The following is a 17,723-nucleotide window of genomic DNA, read 5'->3' as shown; positions in this document are numbered from 1 at the left end:
GATGCCTAAGCCACGCATTAGAAGAGAAATAAGATTAGAGCAGAGATCAATGAATTAGAAACCAGAAACACAGTAGATCAGATCAATGAAACTAGAAGTTGGTTATTTGAAAGAATTAATAAGATCGATAAACCACTGGCCGGACTTATCCAAAAGAAAAGAGAAAGGACCCAAATTAATAAAATTATGAATGAAAGGGGAGAGATCACGACTAACACCAAGGAAATAGAAGCTATTATTAGAAATTATTATCAACAACTGTATGCCAATAAACTGAGCAATCTAGATGAAATGGATGCCTTCCTGGAAACCTGTAAGCTGCCAAGACTGAAACAGGAAGAAATTGACAACCTGAATAGGCCAATAACCAGGAACGAGATTGAAGCAGTGATCACAAACCTCCCCAAAACAGGAGTCCAAGGCCTGATGGATTCCATGGGGAATTCTACCAAACATTCAAAGAAGAAATAATACCTATTCTACTGAAGCTGTTTCAAAAAATAGAAAGAGAAGGAAAGCTCCCAGACTCATTCTATGAGGCCAGCATTACCTTAGGGGGAGTGGCAGTCAGAGGGAGAAGCAGGGTCCCCGCTGAGCAAGGAGCCCGATGTGGGACTCCATTCCATGACCCTGGGATCATGACTTGAGCCGAAGGCAGACCATTAACCAACTGAGGCACCCAGGCATCCTTTGTTTTCATAAATATTTTTTTAATGGAAGAAAAAAGAATGTGCTGATAAATTATTGAACACTGCATCTGAAATTAATTATGTACTGCATGTTGGCTAATTGAATTTAAGTAAAAAATTTTTAAAAAATCAGAACAAAACAAAACAGAATGGAGACTTTCTTCATTTACCTGAATGTCCTCTGAGTTCACATTGTTTGTTGGTCAGCATCTTAAGTGAAAGCATTCTTCAATTTAAAATACTGAGACCTACAAAGAAGAGTCAGTTGAAAGAGGCATTAATATTATTGAGTTCCCTAAAAATAGAATTTTGAAAATTATAAAATTTTATGAAAAATTAACTACAGAAAGGACAGGGGAAATATGATTCTTAGTAAAATAACAGTTACACAGTTAGAGATTAATATAGTTAAGAATTGAATAAAGTATGTGGTTATCTGTGGAGCGCCTGGGTGTCTCAGCTCAGGTCATGGTCTTGGGGGTCCTCGGTTTGATCCCCAAGTCTGGCTCCCTGCTCAACAGGGAGTCTGCTTCTCCCTCTCGCTCTGTGCTTTCTCTCTCTCTCTCAAGTAAATAAGTAAAATATTTTTTAAAAAAGTATGTGGATATCTGAATCAAAAAATAATAATTTTGCTTCTATTATTACATGCCCAAATGTCCATTAAAAAATTGTTTTTTGTTTGTTCGCTTGCTTTTAAAACTTTTTTTTTTAAGGTTTTATTTATTTATTTGTCAGAGAGAAAGAGAGTACAAGCAGGGGGAGCGTCAGGCAGAGGGAGAAGCAGGCTTCCCACTGAGCAAGGAGCTGGATGTCAGACTTGATCCCTGGACCCTTGTGATCATGACCTGAGCTGAAGGCAGATGCTTAACTGACTGAGCCACCACCCAGCTGTCCCAAGACTTCATTTTTGAAGAGTAATTTTAGGTTGGTAGAAAACTGAGAAAAAGAGACAGAGATTTCCCATATACCACCTCCCTAATCTCTCCCATTATCAATTTCCCTAATGGTGTGGTACATTTGTTACAATTGATGAACCTACATTGACACATTGTCATCATTCAATGTCCATAGATTGCATGACAGTTCACTCTTGGTTGTACATTCTACAGACTTGGCATGTTATAATGGTATGTATTCCTCATAATAGTATCATACAGAGTATTTTCACTGTCCTAAAAATCCCCTGTGTTTTGCTTATTCATTTCTCCCCCATGCCCAACCCCTAGAAACCAATGATGTTCTTATTCTCTCCATAGTTTCACCTTTTCTAGAATGTCATATCATAGTTGAAATCATACAGTATATACATTTTCAGATTGATTTATTTCACATGGTAATATGTCTTTAAGGCGTTCCATGTCTTTTCATGGCTTGATAGCTCATTTCTTTTTTAGTGCTGAATAATATTACATTGTATGGCACACCAGGGTCTGTTCATCCATTCACCTATTGAAGGACATCTTGGTTGCTTACATTGTTTTGGTAATTATGAATAAAACTGCTATAAACAGCTGCGTACAGGTTTTTGTATAGGCGTATTTTCCATAACTTGGGTAAATACCAAGGAGTGTTTTATTAAGGTACTGCAAAACTGTCTTTCAAAGGGGTTATACCGTTTTGCATTCCCACCAGAAATGAATGAGAGTTCCTGTTGGTCCACATTGTTACCAACATTTGATGTTGCTGGTGTTTCATATTTTGCCCAGTCTAATGATTGTGTAATGCTATTTCATTGTTGTTAATTTTCATTTCTCTAATGACATATGATGTGGAGTATCATTTCATATGCTTATTTGTCATCTGCATATCTTCTTTGGTGAGGTACCTGTTAAAGTCTTTGGCTTATTTTTCAATTGGGTTGTTTGTTTTCCTATTGTTAAATTTTAAGTGTTAGTTGCATATTTTGGGTAACAGTACTTTATCAGATATATCTTTGCAAATATTTTCTCTCAGTCTGTGGCTTATCTTCTCATTCTTTTGGCATTGTCCTTTGTGACATTGTATTTTGCAGAGGAGAAGTTTTCAATTATAAGTCCAGCTTATTACAAAACATAGGGGAAAACCTACATGACCTTGAGTATGGTGATGGCTATGTTATCTTTTCGGGATTTTATGATTTTGTATTTTACATTTAGGTCTATGATCCATTTTGAAATAAATATTTTTTCAGAAATAATTTTTCTTTTTAAATGGTTATGAGTTCAAGCTATTTTATAAGTCCAATAATATAATAAAACTGTTATTTCAACCAATAACAAATATTTATTATATATTTTTAAAGTATTTTTAAAAGTCCCTTTCACTTTCAAAATTATTCCAATTTAAAATTATATGGTCATCCTAACTATCCTAGCTTACCTAATATAGTACTATTACTTATATTAATATATGTTTGCTTTATTTCCTAACATTGTTTTTGCTCCTTATAATGGTTTAGTAATGTGGTTAAGTTTGTCGTAGTCCATAAAAGAGCAGGTAGATGAAAAGATAATGTGAAAAGATAACGTGAAGTCTGTGTACTATGTAGGATGGCACAGGGAGGATGGCACAGGCAAGATGAAAAAAATCCCAATATATGGTCCTAAGGAAAGAAATTTTAAATTTAAAATAAGATATATGAGCCAACACTGCAAATAAACTGAATAATGCTTAAATCTATGAGCTATAAGTGAATAGAGGATATAAAATGGAACGTGTAAATTAATTCTAAATTTTATGATCCCAATTCTGTTTTCCAATAATAAGATTTTTATGCTTTTTAAATAATAATTTTTGGTTAATTATAACAATTACAGTGAAGAAGGAAACATTTTATGGTATGGAGATAAAATAAGGAATGACTACACATTCTAAAATCTCTGGAAACTAGAATCAGGGAATCATGTTCTGAGTACACTTGTCAGAATGATCATTCTCTCCAGCTTTCACAAGTCTACACGTGTTTGAGCAATGAACAACTGATGCCATGAAGCCTATAGTCCATGTTTGCTTATCTTCACTTGATACCTTATAGGTAGAGTATGGTGGCCCAGAAAACAAATGAGCAAAGCTATAAAGAGAATACTCTTTCCTTTCACATATACTGCATACTCACACCATACATGTAAAAATTACATGAGTAAAATCTCTAAGGATCTTTCTTCCCCCACACTATTATTTGCAATAATTTGAGCAATTATGTCCAGCTTTTATCTATATCTGTCTATCATGTTCATCCAGATGGCCATTTATCTATCCATCCATCCACCTATCTTTGTATTAGGTATAGAATATGCAGCATATGTGAAAGGAAAGAGTATTTTGCCCATTGCTCCAACATGATTGTTACTACACACTGGATATTATCTTCCTCCAGAGAGGATTTTAGTTTATTTCCAAAGATTCCTGTGATAAAGACACAGGCAAATCCAGATTATCTTACTTCAAATGAAGACTGTGATAATTCAAAGCTGGCTTCAGTTCATGTGAAGTCTGATTTACTTCAGGTTTAAACTTTTCCTTTTGGTTTAATCTTTTGTGTTCTAAGCCTGAAGCCTGTAGAGTTTGCCAGGATCTCTCCTCTTTGGCAGGTTATGAATGTCAACTTTTGTCTTGCCAGTTCTGTAAAGTTGGCAAAAGTCTTGTTCAGCCTCCCAACATCTTAGCCAAAGTTTTAGAAAGAGCTCCCTGGGCTTTTTTTTTTTTTTTTCTATTTTTTTTTTCTTCTAGGACATTGGTTTTATAATTCCTCACTGCCTTTTTCAGTAATCTTTTTAAAATTACATTCTGTCCAATTTTAAAATTATTATCTTTGGGAGGTAACAAGAACTACTTAGTCTGCCATTGCTGAAATTAGAATTGAAAACATTTTTGCTTCCAGATTCCTAATCATATTTTTTGATGCCCTACAATGGTGCCATTTTCTTTTCCCTCAACCAGAAATACCTTTCATTGTCAAATTATTATACATTCAGCAAGGACTAGTTCAAATGTCACTTTCAGGCCGTATCTCTTGATCCCTAGTTGGTGTAAGTACCAATCTATTTTAATCTGTCAGTAATTTCTAATTCTCTTGAAAGAAAATCACACTGTACCTTTTTTTCCTTTAAATGTTTGATAGACTAGTTGGTTTTGATTCCTGAAATGGAAGTAACTAAGTTGCAAAGCTGATACTTTCTACATTTCATGGTATTTGCAACAGTTTATCCTAATGCCAGCTATTCACTTTGATTCTATTTAAAGTGGCATAATAATGCCAATAACTGCAGACATTCTATGTCCTCTGCAGTGTTAATTGTATTACGTTTTTATCAAGTACACGATTATGGGAATATTTAAGATTATAAACCATTTCCAAAGTAACATTCTTTTAAAAGAGCTTACTTTAAAATTCTCTTCTACTTATAACAAGATAACTCTAACTAGACCATTGTGGAATACTTATCTTGATCCATTTTTAGTCAACTCTTAATGAATATGCATTATAAGACGTGTACTTCCACTAAACCACCTTGTAAACAGATGGTTACATTTATAAATTATCTACTAATATGGAGCTTGATGATGGACCAGGACAAAAGAAGTGATAAAATAAAGATACAGATTTATGGTTGCAACCACCCAGTTCAGTCATAGGTTGGAACTCTTTCCTCTGTTAACTCACATTCTACCTTGCAGTACCCACAATAGCCCTTTAATATAATTCAGGCTAATTCCTTGATTTTGAGTTAAAACTTGAAATGGTTTAAATATGATTATAGCACAAAAGGGTTTCATTGATAGTTTCCATATTCTCCAAGGCATATATTTCAGTATCTAGTCAGGAAAATTTTATGTTTTAATTCATTCAAGCTTTGTATTTTCCCAGACATTTAGTGACCCTACTTAAGGAATAAAAACATAATAATTTTTTTTCAGGAAGAAGACCCATGAATGTTAAAGCATTTATGAACTCTAGAAAAAGATTATAAGTAATAAAATGTTTTAGCATTCCCCAAACACCGGAAGAGTTTAAATGAATTTTTAAGCCTGGATTTTCAATTTAATCTAAAGTATCGTACACACTAAAGCAAGGCTACTTAATAATAACTTTAAAATTTTGAGGCCCCTTGTATTGCTCTGCAGGGTTACTATAGAATTTCCAAGGATTGGGATGCCTGGGTGGCTCAGTCGTTAAGCGTCTGCCTTTGGCTCAGGTCATGATCCCAGGGTCCTGGGATCGAGTCCCACATCGGGCTCCTTGCTCAGTGAGGAGCCTGCTTCTCCCTCTCCCTCTGCTGCTCCCCCTGCTTGTGCTCTCTCTCTCTCTCTCTGACAAATAAATAAAAATCTTTAAAAAAAAAAAAAAGAATTTCCAAGGATTGTCTCTGCTCCAGTCCACTGTGAAAAATATACAGGACCAATGCAAACTAAACTAAACTGTGGATGTGTCAGGAGTTTCTAAGGTCACTAGTAATTAGAAGAAGTGATTTTCAATCCAGATCCAGACTTTTTCTATTGCCATTGCCAGTGATCCTAACTATAAAGATATTGATTTCTGAAGGGTATCTTTAAACAAATACAATAATTCCAGTCTTATTTAACTGATTTATCAGTTAAGATTGTTACAGAAAAGAAAAAACAAACAAACAAAACAAAACAGAAAACCAAAACAAAACACAAAAAAGTAAAAAATACTGGGCAAGGTAAAACACAAAATAGTAAAATGACAAATTCTTGATATTACTTTTCATTCCTTAGATTAAAACATTTAGAATAGTTTTATTTAATTCACATTTTTAATTTCTAACTATATTTTAAGTGAATTATATGTTTTTATTTCCTTCCTACTCACTTAAAAATAATAAATAAATCAATAAAATAATAGATCTTTGAAAATACTTTGGAAATATTTAGGAAAAAATATAATCATGAATGGAAGAATGTAATAGTGAACCAAAGGAGCTCTCTGACTGAAAAAGGGAAAAAAATATATATATATCTGCCTGGTTTTCTTATCTTTATCATTCTTCTCATAGATCTATAAAATATATTTGTAGCAACTAATACTTGTTCATTTTATGCTATACCTACTCTATATAAATAACTCTAAATATTAGAGAAGTGAAAAATTAAAGCAGTGATATATGAAATATACATTTTATAGGTGATTATACTTATTGTAGTCCTATAGTTAAAAACTTGGATGAAGGCGCCTGGGTGGCTCAGTTGGTTAGGCGACTGCCTTCGGCTCAGGTCATGATCCTGGAGTCCCCGGATCGAGTCCCATATCGGGCTCCTTGCTCAGCAGGGAGTCTGCTTCTCCCTCTGACCCTCCCCCCTCTCATGTTCTCTCTCTCTCTCTCTCATTTTCTCTCTCAAATAAATAAATTAAAAAAAAATCTTAAAAAAAAAAACTTGGATGAAAACAACATAAACTGAGCTTGAGCTATTCACATTAACCATTTACTTAAATTATCGTGGCTCTACAAGTTCCTCTTGCCCACTGTAGTCTCTTCTGCCCCTTTTATGTTTTGTTTTGTTTTTTTTCCAACAGTTTTGTTGAGATATTGTTCAGGTACTATACAATTGACCCACGTAAAGTGTGCAGTTCAGTAGTTTTTAGGATATTCACAGACCTTTTCATGTTTTTATCTCTTCTTTCTTCTGCCTTTTTTTTTTCTTCTTCTTTTCAAAGATTTTATTTATTTATTTGACAGAGAGAGACACAGCAAGAGAGGGAACACAAGCAGGGGGAGTGGGAGAGGGAGAAGCAGGCTTCCCGCGGAGCAGGGATCCCGATGTGGGGCTCGATCCCAGGACCCTGGGATCATGACCTGAGCCGGTGGCAGACGCTTAATGACTGAGCCACCCAGGCGCCCCTCTTCTGCCTTTTAATAGCCTTCCTCTGACCTACTTCTCAACTAAAAAGTAGTTTTATTAGAAAGCTAATGATATGAAATGACCTGGTATTGCTATTAGTAAAATGCCACAAAGAACCAGCCCTAACTGAGCTGTATTGTAGTACTCTGGGTGGCTGTTATCACTTCACTTTATTAAAACCCATATAGGTTAAGGAATAGGAGTAATAAAAAGATGTCTTGAGGATAATAAGAAAATATCACTGGACACATTTGCCTCCAGTCGACTTGGCATTCAAATTAAAAATACTAAAGGGAAGTCTGGAGTCCCTTTATGTTATCAGTAGTGGTAATTCTTGTGAAACTGAAATTCATAAATGCCTGCCCTGAATTTACCTACCATAGTAATTTATGAATCAGGCAGTACTAACATTACAGCAGCTCAAGCTCTTATGTATTCCTGACCACCACATGGAAGTGAATATAATATGGGAGGGCATAAATTAAGTTTCCCAGTAATGAAACTGCATGCCCTTGACCCACAAAACAAATCAAAAGCAATCTGGGGCGCCTGGGTGGCTCAGTTGGTTAAGCGACTGCCTTCGGCTCAGGTCATGATCCTGGAGTCCCGGGATCGAGTTCCGCATCGGGCTCCCTGCTCGGCAGGGAGTCTGCTTCTCCCTCTGACCCTCCTCCCTCTCATGCTCTCTGTCTCTCATTCTCTCTCTCAAATAAATAAATAAAATCTTAAAAAAAAAAAAATCTCAAAAAAAAAATTCTTTAAAAAAAAAAAGCAATCTGTTTCATGTGAATTCACGATCTACAGGTTGTTGATAATTCCTCACACATTTGATAAGTGAAACTGAACTTGCATATTAGAACATATTAGAAGCTGCAGATACTAAAAGCCTTTTAAGAGTTTTGTAACCTAAGTATATTTATTCTGCTCTTATTTTGCATTGTCTCTAAAACTAATTTGCAAATGTTAAATAAATTAATGTAATGTAATCTCTTTTGCACATCAGTTATATACTTATAATAAAGAAGCCCAAGGAAAGACATATTTCTATGACTGGAAGCTACATGCCTTATATTTTTACATGTATTCATCTAGAACTGAATCTTAACTGTAGAGTTACCCCACTTTCAGTAGGATGGTTTTATTGTTCCCTAGAATAATGGACAGTTAAGTTGTTGGGAAAAGTAAAATTAACATATGTATTAATGAACTTTTTATTCTTCTCTGTCACAGAGGGTTTCTCCAACAGTAGAAAGTATAATTTAAGCATTTTGCATAAAGTTAATTTGTGGGATGAGTTTTGTATAGCATGGAATAACAAAGATATGTAAGCATCATTATTAGATATCTAAATGACATCTCTAAAAAAGAAAAACAGGGCACCTGGGTGGCTCAGTCAGTTGAGCATCTGCCTTCAGCTCAGGTCATGATCCCAGGGTTCTGGGATCAAGCCCATCCTCGGGCTCTCTGCTCAGCAGGGAGCCTGGTTCTCCCTCTCCCTGACGCTTCCCCTGCTTGTACTCTCTCTCTTTCTCTTTGTCAAATAAATAAACTCTTAAAAAAAAAAGAAAGAAAAACAACCCATGGATTATCCCTTAAAATGTTTGATAGTAATTCTGTGGGGAAAAATCAACTAAACACTATTACAGTACATTTTAAAAGCATTTCATAATATGTCTACTAAACTGATGTATTCATAATCTATGAATCTCTACTCACTAGAGTCTCTACTGACTACATTCTTATATTTAACAGTAGACCTAACTTAAGATGTCATAACATATCAGTATCCAGTCTGAATCTTCATGTCTCTCTCCCTTCTTTGAGATTTGGCTCAGGAGTCTGGGATACTGGGACAAATTAAACCTCATTTTGTTGATCTATTCTAGACAATAAATAAAAAAGTAGTCTGTGTATATTAGTTTTGCTCTGATCTCCTTTTCTTTTAACCTGATATTAAAAAATGTACCTAGTATTTGCTTAGAAAAACTGCCCCTATAAATCAAAGCTGTACAGAAGTTGTGTAGAAGGAATAAAAAGGAAAGAGGCATTTGGATACAAACACCTACATGACACACACATATGCACACACAATCCACTATTCCTTCTATATAGTTTCTTTCTTCTCTTGATTAAAATCCTTGATATCAAAGCATGTTGATATGTTGCTGTTATTATATTGATATTATATTTTATACTGCATTGAATACAGCATCCTACTGTGAATGAACAGATAACCAAAAATTACTGAACCATTGCATAACCAAAAATGTATTTTTTTAGATGCTTATATCCTAGAAAACAGAGAGAAAATTTTTTCTGGAAAAAAAATTTTAAGGCAATTTCTCTAAGTAATAAAATAAGCTGTTGTTAAGCAAATATGGGTTAGGTGAAAAAAGACATAAACTAATTCTATCTCTAGGTAACTTATCCCTTCTAAATCTATGAAGGTTTTATAAGCAAAATGGAGAATAATGGAAATAAAATTTATTATGATCTAGAGCCATAATAATAGAACCTAGTGAAAAACACACATGAGTTAGAACTGACCCAGTGGACGATTTCATTGTCTAATCTAAATCAACTGTAACAATGTAAAAACAAGACTTATGGCAGCCCTATCTGATGTTTCTGTCCTATCAGATAATCTCAAAGACATTTTATATACTGGCATACCTTGGAGATGCTATGATTCCCTCACTGGTTCAGTAACCAAAAGTACCCTTAACCTGATCAATCCAGAGCACCGTTCCTCCTTAGCGAAGATACCCAACGTTGGTCAATTAATTCCTCCAATGATTAAATAAACTGACGCTTCTTTGCATGTATGCAAGAATCCTAACTGACTTCAATCCCTGAGAAGCTCTACCTCTGAGCTTTGCTCATGCTGAATACTTCATGTGGCTTACCATCTTCTCTCTCTGTGAGTTCCTTGGTGTCAGGTCAGGGCATTTTTCCTGCTGTTGTAACTCTCAGAGTACCTGACTACAGTATCATGACTGGTAGCCAAAAATTTAATAGCCAAAACTTCAGCATTTCTCCACTACCAAAACTTGAGTTCTGATGGATAGTTTGAAAGCTTATTTAATAACCATTTTCATTTACTATCCTTAACTTTGACAATTAGAATTTACAGTTAGTAAATGATTCTTATCTATGATCCTTCTCCTCAAATGTTTAATGACATTTTGTAGCTGGAGTCATCCTCGGTTTTATTGGTCAATTTATAGATTTTTCTGTGGGATGGTCACCAGACTTTTATTTTCTGTTTTATGCTTCAAATATTAATGGCAATAAAGCTCATATTAAAAATGGGGCAAGGGGGGAATTTAGTCAGCAAAACAGACTTCTGTGACAACACAGACTACTGTGTCTTTTTTTAAAAAAAGACTTTATTTGTGAGAGAGAGAGAGAGAGCATGCGAGAGAGAGCATGAGTGGGGGAGGAGGGGCAGAGGGAGAGGGAGAAGCAGACTCCCTGGTGAGCAGGGAGCCTGATGATCCGGGCTTGATCCCAGGACCCTGAGATCAAAGGCAGATGCTTAAACGACAAAGCCACCCAGTTGCCCCCAACTGTTTTCTTCTTCTTTTTTAATTTATTTATTTTTATTTATTTTTAAAAAGATTTTATTTATTTATTTGACAGAGGATAGAGAGAGAGCACAAGTAGGCAGAGCGGCAGGCAAAGGGAGAGGGAGAAGCAGTCTCTCCACTGAGCAGGGAGCCTGACGTGGGGCAGGATCCCAGTACCCTGGGATCATGACCCCAGCCAAAGGCAGCCACTTAACCAACTGAGCCACCCAGGTGCCCCTTCTTCTTCTTCTTCTTTTTTAATAAAATGAGGAAGGAAACTCCTTGAGAAAAATGTTTTAATTAATATTAGCATTAAGGAGGAATAATTTGCAAAAAATAAGAGCATTTCATACCATCAGTACTACATCTGAATTATTTATAGTACATATTTTTACATACACACACTTGGGTGCACGCACACACACACACCCATAGAGTTCCCTAAGAAAGAGGATCTTAACATTTTTATGCATATTTTCAAAGACCAGACTACCTCAGGATAGAAGAGGGAAACGTGTATCACTAGAAAGTAACACATTTGCTAGCAGCCTGCTCTCAGCAGCTTGGCATAACAGGAAGACACCACTGCTGCATAATGCAGAGATGTACCACTAAAGAGCGCTGCTGCAGAGGATGTTTCTTCAAAACATGTTGAATTGCCCAAAGCTAGCAAGTTGTTTAATGGCATATTGAGTCCATATGTTAAAAAGTAGGGAATTATTTAGAAGAGTGCAAAGCTATAATTGTCTTTTCTGTTACCAGCCAGCACATTGCAAATCATCTTCTCAAGGATACAAAATCTCCACACTATATAGCTCAAACCCTAGATTCTCTTTTTATTTTGATAAAGATGAACCTGAAATAACTCAGTATGATGTTTCAATAAAGTGTCCCTCGATCACTTATGGCATTATAATCTTGGAGGCTTATTAAAATGAAGAGTACCAAAATCTCTTGAGTATTGAGTATAACTCAGTACTCAGTGGAGTTCAGAACTCTTTACACTTGAGCATATTGGGTGACTCTAAGGATCCAGGACATTTGAGAACCATTATTTGCAGGTCACAGACCAGATGGACACCTGCAGAAAAGGGTTTGGTTAAATTGTTGCTTAATAGAATTTGCTATGCACAGGCCTAACTTAAATTAAAAGAAAACCTTTTCTGTTATTAAAGTGATTATGATTTTGCTATCAAAGGAAATAATGCTCAGGCCTTTCCCCTCCTCTTCATATATTGTATTTACTACGGCATAAAGGGAAATGTGGAGGGCTATGGCCGTTTTATTTGGAAAACACGGTTCCTATCCAGTTTCGTAAGGGACAAAATTAATTGGCTCCTCTTGGTTATTTTTACTTTAGCTTGGCTTTCAGTTTGAAAGGAACAGAGAACTACAGGTTATTGGAATTTACATATATGGATATATATAAAAAGAAATATAAGAAACTCTTATTAGCTATACAGTCACACCTCATGAAATTAGAACAATGCTCCTCATCTTTCTACATAAAAAATTTCATTTGTACCAGCAACTCAGTAACCCCACAGCAGCTTTAGGGATTCAATTTTCTTTAGTTTCCCCACTATTATGAAACAACTGGCAAGCAGAGGGAGACACCGTTTCCTGCTCTAGAGATTTAAGAATACTATTTCATTTTCACTCTCTAAATTTGCCTTATCTGCTTCTGTCTCTGCTTCTATTGCTACTCTGCATTTTATAGGCACCTCATACTTTATACCTGAATCTTCTTGATGTAAGCCTGATGGATCAGTTTTGTTTTAGTCAATATAAAAATCAGTTAATGGAAAGATATCTCTGTCAGGCTACTCCAGAGTTCAGGCCTTTCTTGTATCCTGCTGCCTTTGCCTAAAAGCCTGAGATAGCTAGAAATGGTTATAATTTCACCAGAGAACTCATTACCAGAAAACCTTAAAGATTACTTTGATTGCTTTCTTTGTCAGGGTGAGGTAGGGGAAAGATTATGCACTTAGAATGTTATTGGTTTAGGTTTGCCTATGAAAGGAGAGAGAGAAAGAGTGAGAAAGACTGAGAGTAAAGGGGGAGGGAAGTAAAGGAGGGGGGGAAGGAGGTGGGGTATTTCTTCATTGTTAGAGATGATACTGCCCACCTAGGCAACTTGTTTTATAAAAAAGAAGACTTTAAAACAGTGTTGAGATGTAGTGATTTGTTAGTATCCAGCAGATGTGAGTTAATAATATTATTTAGTCTTCTATGTTAGATACTTTGGGTTGTAAGTGGCAAGTTTTTTCAGTATTCGCTGTGGTTTAAAAGGGTGACTTTGGATGCTGTCACATCAGGTGCTTTGGAAATCTCAGCAACTACATAGCGGATTGCCAGTTTTCTCTATTAAATAGGTTGCTTCTGTCAAATGGCAACTACAGTCACAATAAGAAATGTTTGTATAGTGCATATTTATTGTCTGAACCTATAATTTCCTACTTGGTCTCTGGCTGTCTTTTACAACTTAGGGATATTTCTAAGTAAAAGCTACAAAGAAAAGAATCATGATTTTCACAAAAGCCTGCATATAAATGCTTTATGTCTTAAATTCTGTAAAACTGAGCTGTGATTCCAGAATACACTGCTCAATTCTCCTGAACAATATGTGGGGGAGAAGATTGTTATTAACATAGTTGCATAATGGTACTTAGCTGAGTATTATTATTTTACTTTCCCTTATGTCCAGTGACATTTTACTTGTTTATTAAATGTCTTACCCTGGAAAGAATTAGGTTGGGGTTATTAGCTTGATAATAAACAAAGTGTATCTTTTCTATGTAGAGGTTGTTGTGAGAGATTCTCTGCTCTCCCATATAGAAAAAGCACTTTTCCATACTACATATTGAAAATGCTTGCTTTCTGGTCATTTCCACTTAAGGAAAAGGGCTAAATTTTGTTCATAGTAATATATTTAAAGTCAATTGGAGTGCCTACCACAGGAGAGAGTCACAGAATAGTTATTCTTAGGATAGATGGGTGAGTGAATGAATGAATTGGAGAGGATTTAATTTTTTTTTTTCTCTCTGTCACAGAGTAGCTTACCACATGACTTCTCAAATTTGAATGTGCATGTGAATCACCTGGTTATCTGGCTAAAATGCATTATTTCATTGGTAGCCCTGAAGTAGGGCTTGCCATTTTTAGTTTATAACCTAAATGATTCCAATAATTTTAGTACATGGAACCTATTTTGAGAAGCAAGGATGAAATTATTGTAGCAAGCAAGCAACAGATTCCCTCATCCTGGATTTTTTTAAATAAGGCAAACGATTTATAATATTTGAAAGGAATGCCAAGGTCCACTACATGACAACATACTTCATTTTTATATTTGCTAATTAAGAAATATAATGTAGTTAGCGGCTTTCCAATCAAGTCAGACTTCCAAATGAATTAGCATTTTATTTTCTCAAAGCATCAAAATAATACATATATGTATGCATCATAATATTTATTAATATGCATGAAATATTAATTTTTAAATCCTCTTTAAATCCTCTTAAGCAGTTGTCCTTGAGTGTAGTGTGTGGAACAGTGAGGATCCTGAGACAAACAAATCCATGAGGTCAAAATTATTTTCATGAGAAACTAAGATGATTTTGCCACAAAAATATTTTTTTAAAAACTAAGATGTCATTTGCTTTCTCCATCGCATTGACATTTATAAAATACCACAAGAGCAATAAATAGCTCCTTAGCATGAATCAAGGTAATGGCATCAACTGTGCTAATCATTGTATTCTTGACCACCATGCACTCACAGTAAAAATAATGCAAGTTTCACTGAAAAATGGCTATGATGAAGCAGTTCAAATTATATTTTAATGTATTTTGACCTCAAGTACATGCCTTTTCCATATTCTGTATGACAAAAGAGGAAGTATGCATATTGCATTTTTTCTGCATAATGAAAGACAATATTTGTTTCAAGGAAGGGCACTTGTGCAGTTGTTTTCATAGAATGCAATCTAACTTAAATGAATGACAAACTATGATTTTTCTGATTTAGCTGTATAGTAGATTTTCTTGAAAATGAATGAAGTGAGTCTGTCATGTCAAGGTAATAACTTACAGTATTTGTTGCCAATTGTAGAATTTGAGCTTTTAAAGAAAATCAGATTTTGGAAAAATTGGATTTGCCACTGTGAGTTTGGCATCTTATTTGTACCTAACACTCTTCTGATGAGAAGAGTGGTGATTTTGAAAAATGGGAGTTTTTGATATCGTATAATGAAATCTGTCAACATTTGGAATATATGAATAATATACCAAACCAATATTTTCCAAATGACCAATGCATTATGTTAGAAAATCATACCTGGTATAAAAGGCTTTCACAAGCAAGAGAGACCAATGGATTTTAATGTAAGAAAATACAAAAAGTTTGTTGATACGGTTTTAGATTCCACATTGAAACTAGGATTTTTTAAAAGTACCATTTGTCAAGAGATTTGTATAGCATTCAATATACATAATCTGAAGTTTCAGTATGCTCTGTTATTTGATGCAGTTTCAATTTGATGACTATAATTTTAAAGGTGTTAAAAATTAAAAAAAATAAAAATATTAATTCATACACTGTTTCTCTGCTCCTTACTGCATTCTTTCCTCTGAAGTATGCCTTGACTTAGTAAAAGGTTGGAATCTTCTAGGCAATTCTGCATTTGTATAGATACATATATATCTATAATCAGTAAAAGAGACATATATCTGTAAATTATATATAATTTAAACTATTTTATAATGCATATTCATATAATTATATATATAATTTTACAATGTCTAGTGGTTGGTTAACTGCTCATATAATTATACTTAGTTTAATTTTCAGTCACTGTAAATTTATTTGCAAATGTATGAGTGGGTGTTTATGTGTTTGGTTTTATGTTTATTACAATCACAAGCATATGGATGGATTCTGTAAAGTTATAAATATATATCTGAGAGTGTAGTGAAAAATGAGCAGTTTATAAGAATTATTTTAAGACTAAGTCAGTATTCCCACTAGTTAAGACTTTAATTTGCTCATTAATCTAGCTATATTATGTTTTAAATATCAAAGCCATTCAAGTATTTGTTGTTGGCTGTTGTTAAATTGAGTCAAATACACAATATACATTGACTTTAAAAGTGTTCTCAAGGGGCACCTGGATGGCTCAGTCGTTAAGCGTCTGCCTTCGGCTCAGGTCGTGATCCCAGGGTCCTGGGATTGAGCCCCACATAGGGCTCCCTGCTAGGGGGGAGGCCTGCTTCTCCCTCTCCCTCTCCCCCTGCTTGTGTTCCCTCTCTCACTGTGTCTCTCTCTGTCAAATAAATAAATAAAATTAAAAAAAAAAGTGTTCTCAAAAATTTTCTTTTTCCCAATATTCTCATGGGCCAGGTATTTTATAGTAAAAATAATATATCGGCATAAAATTTGTCACTCATGTGTCCAAAAAAAGTAACTTCTGAGTTGCTTAACGTCTTTGAATGTGAATTAAGTGTAATGACATTGCAATATAATTTATTTTTATTTTTTTAATATTATTATCATTGAAATAATTATAAATGAGTTGGCAGAAAGCCTAAGGATTCAGATCCAGGATTATTCAAGCAAGTGTATTGAAGTTTTGTATAATCTGTCGTGACAAGTCTGTAACTGGTCCTCCAAGGCAAAACAGGAGTGAAATAAATGAATCATTTCTTCTTTGTTTTACTCTAAAACGGGGTCAACAAACTTTTTCTACGAAATGTCAGTATGGAAATGTGTTTGGCTTTGTGGCCCAGTCTGTGTTGCAACTACTCAACTTTGTTGCAGTATGAAAACAGCCAAAGACAATAAATAAATGAACGTGTGAGTCTGTGTTCCAATACAACTATTTATAAGTCAGTAGCTGATTTGGCCCAGGAGGTAATCGTTTCCTAAACCAAGCTAAAGAAAGGTGACATAGCTTGTCACTGGGTCCCTGGTGCAAACAAATATTTAAGAAGTACTTGGCTTAATGATAGTCTTTGCTATTTTTATCACTCTTCCTGTTTTAGGAGGCAAATTGAATGCATACTGTGTGCCAGGCACTGCCCCATGCACAATATGGTCATCAATGATCTCAATGTCAACTTAAGGATATCAAAATATACTTCCCTAAGAACAGCAAATGTGATGGGAGCAACATGCAGGCATGTGTATTGTGTCCTAGCAAGGGATCCTAGAAAGGAAAATCATGAAGCCAATAAGTCTGTGGGGTACCACAAGCAGAGTTTTGAAAGGCAAATGCATTTTGTTTGTTTTGAAATAGGATTTAAGAGGCACACAAGTGAGAGGGTATTTGTATTTGTTTATGTTATATGTTATATGTTATGTTAAGTGATAAATTTCATGAGTACTTGACATTATGTTTTGAGTGTACCTAAGATTTTTGCCTTTAAGTTTTTATCTGTATTGTTTCTTATCTCCTTTATGATGTCAGCTCAGTAAGGGTAGCCACTTTGTTTTGTTTATTGTTGTGTCCTCAGTCACTGTTGCAGAGGGTTTGGATTTCTGGTGATGGGTTCCGGGTCTCATAAGTGAACCTCTTCTTTGCTAGAGTTCTCAACCAACTAAGAAAAGAAAAATGAACAAGTAAAT

The sequence above is a fragment of the Leptonychotes weddellii genome, chromosome 2 (genome assembly GCF_054177405.1).
Source record: "Leptonychotes weddellii isolate Sample4059 chromosome 2, ASM5417740v2, whole genome shotgun sequence".
NCBI lineage: Eukaryota > Metazoa > Chordata > Mammalia > Carnivora > Phocidae > Leptonychotes > Leptonychotes weddellii.
This window is presented reverse-complemented; position numbering follows the sequence as displayed.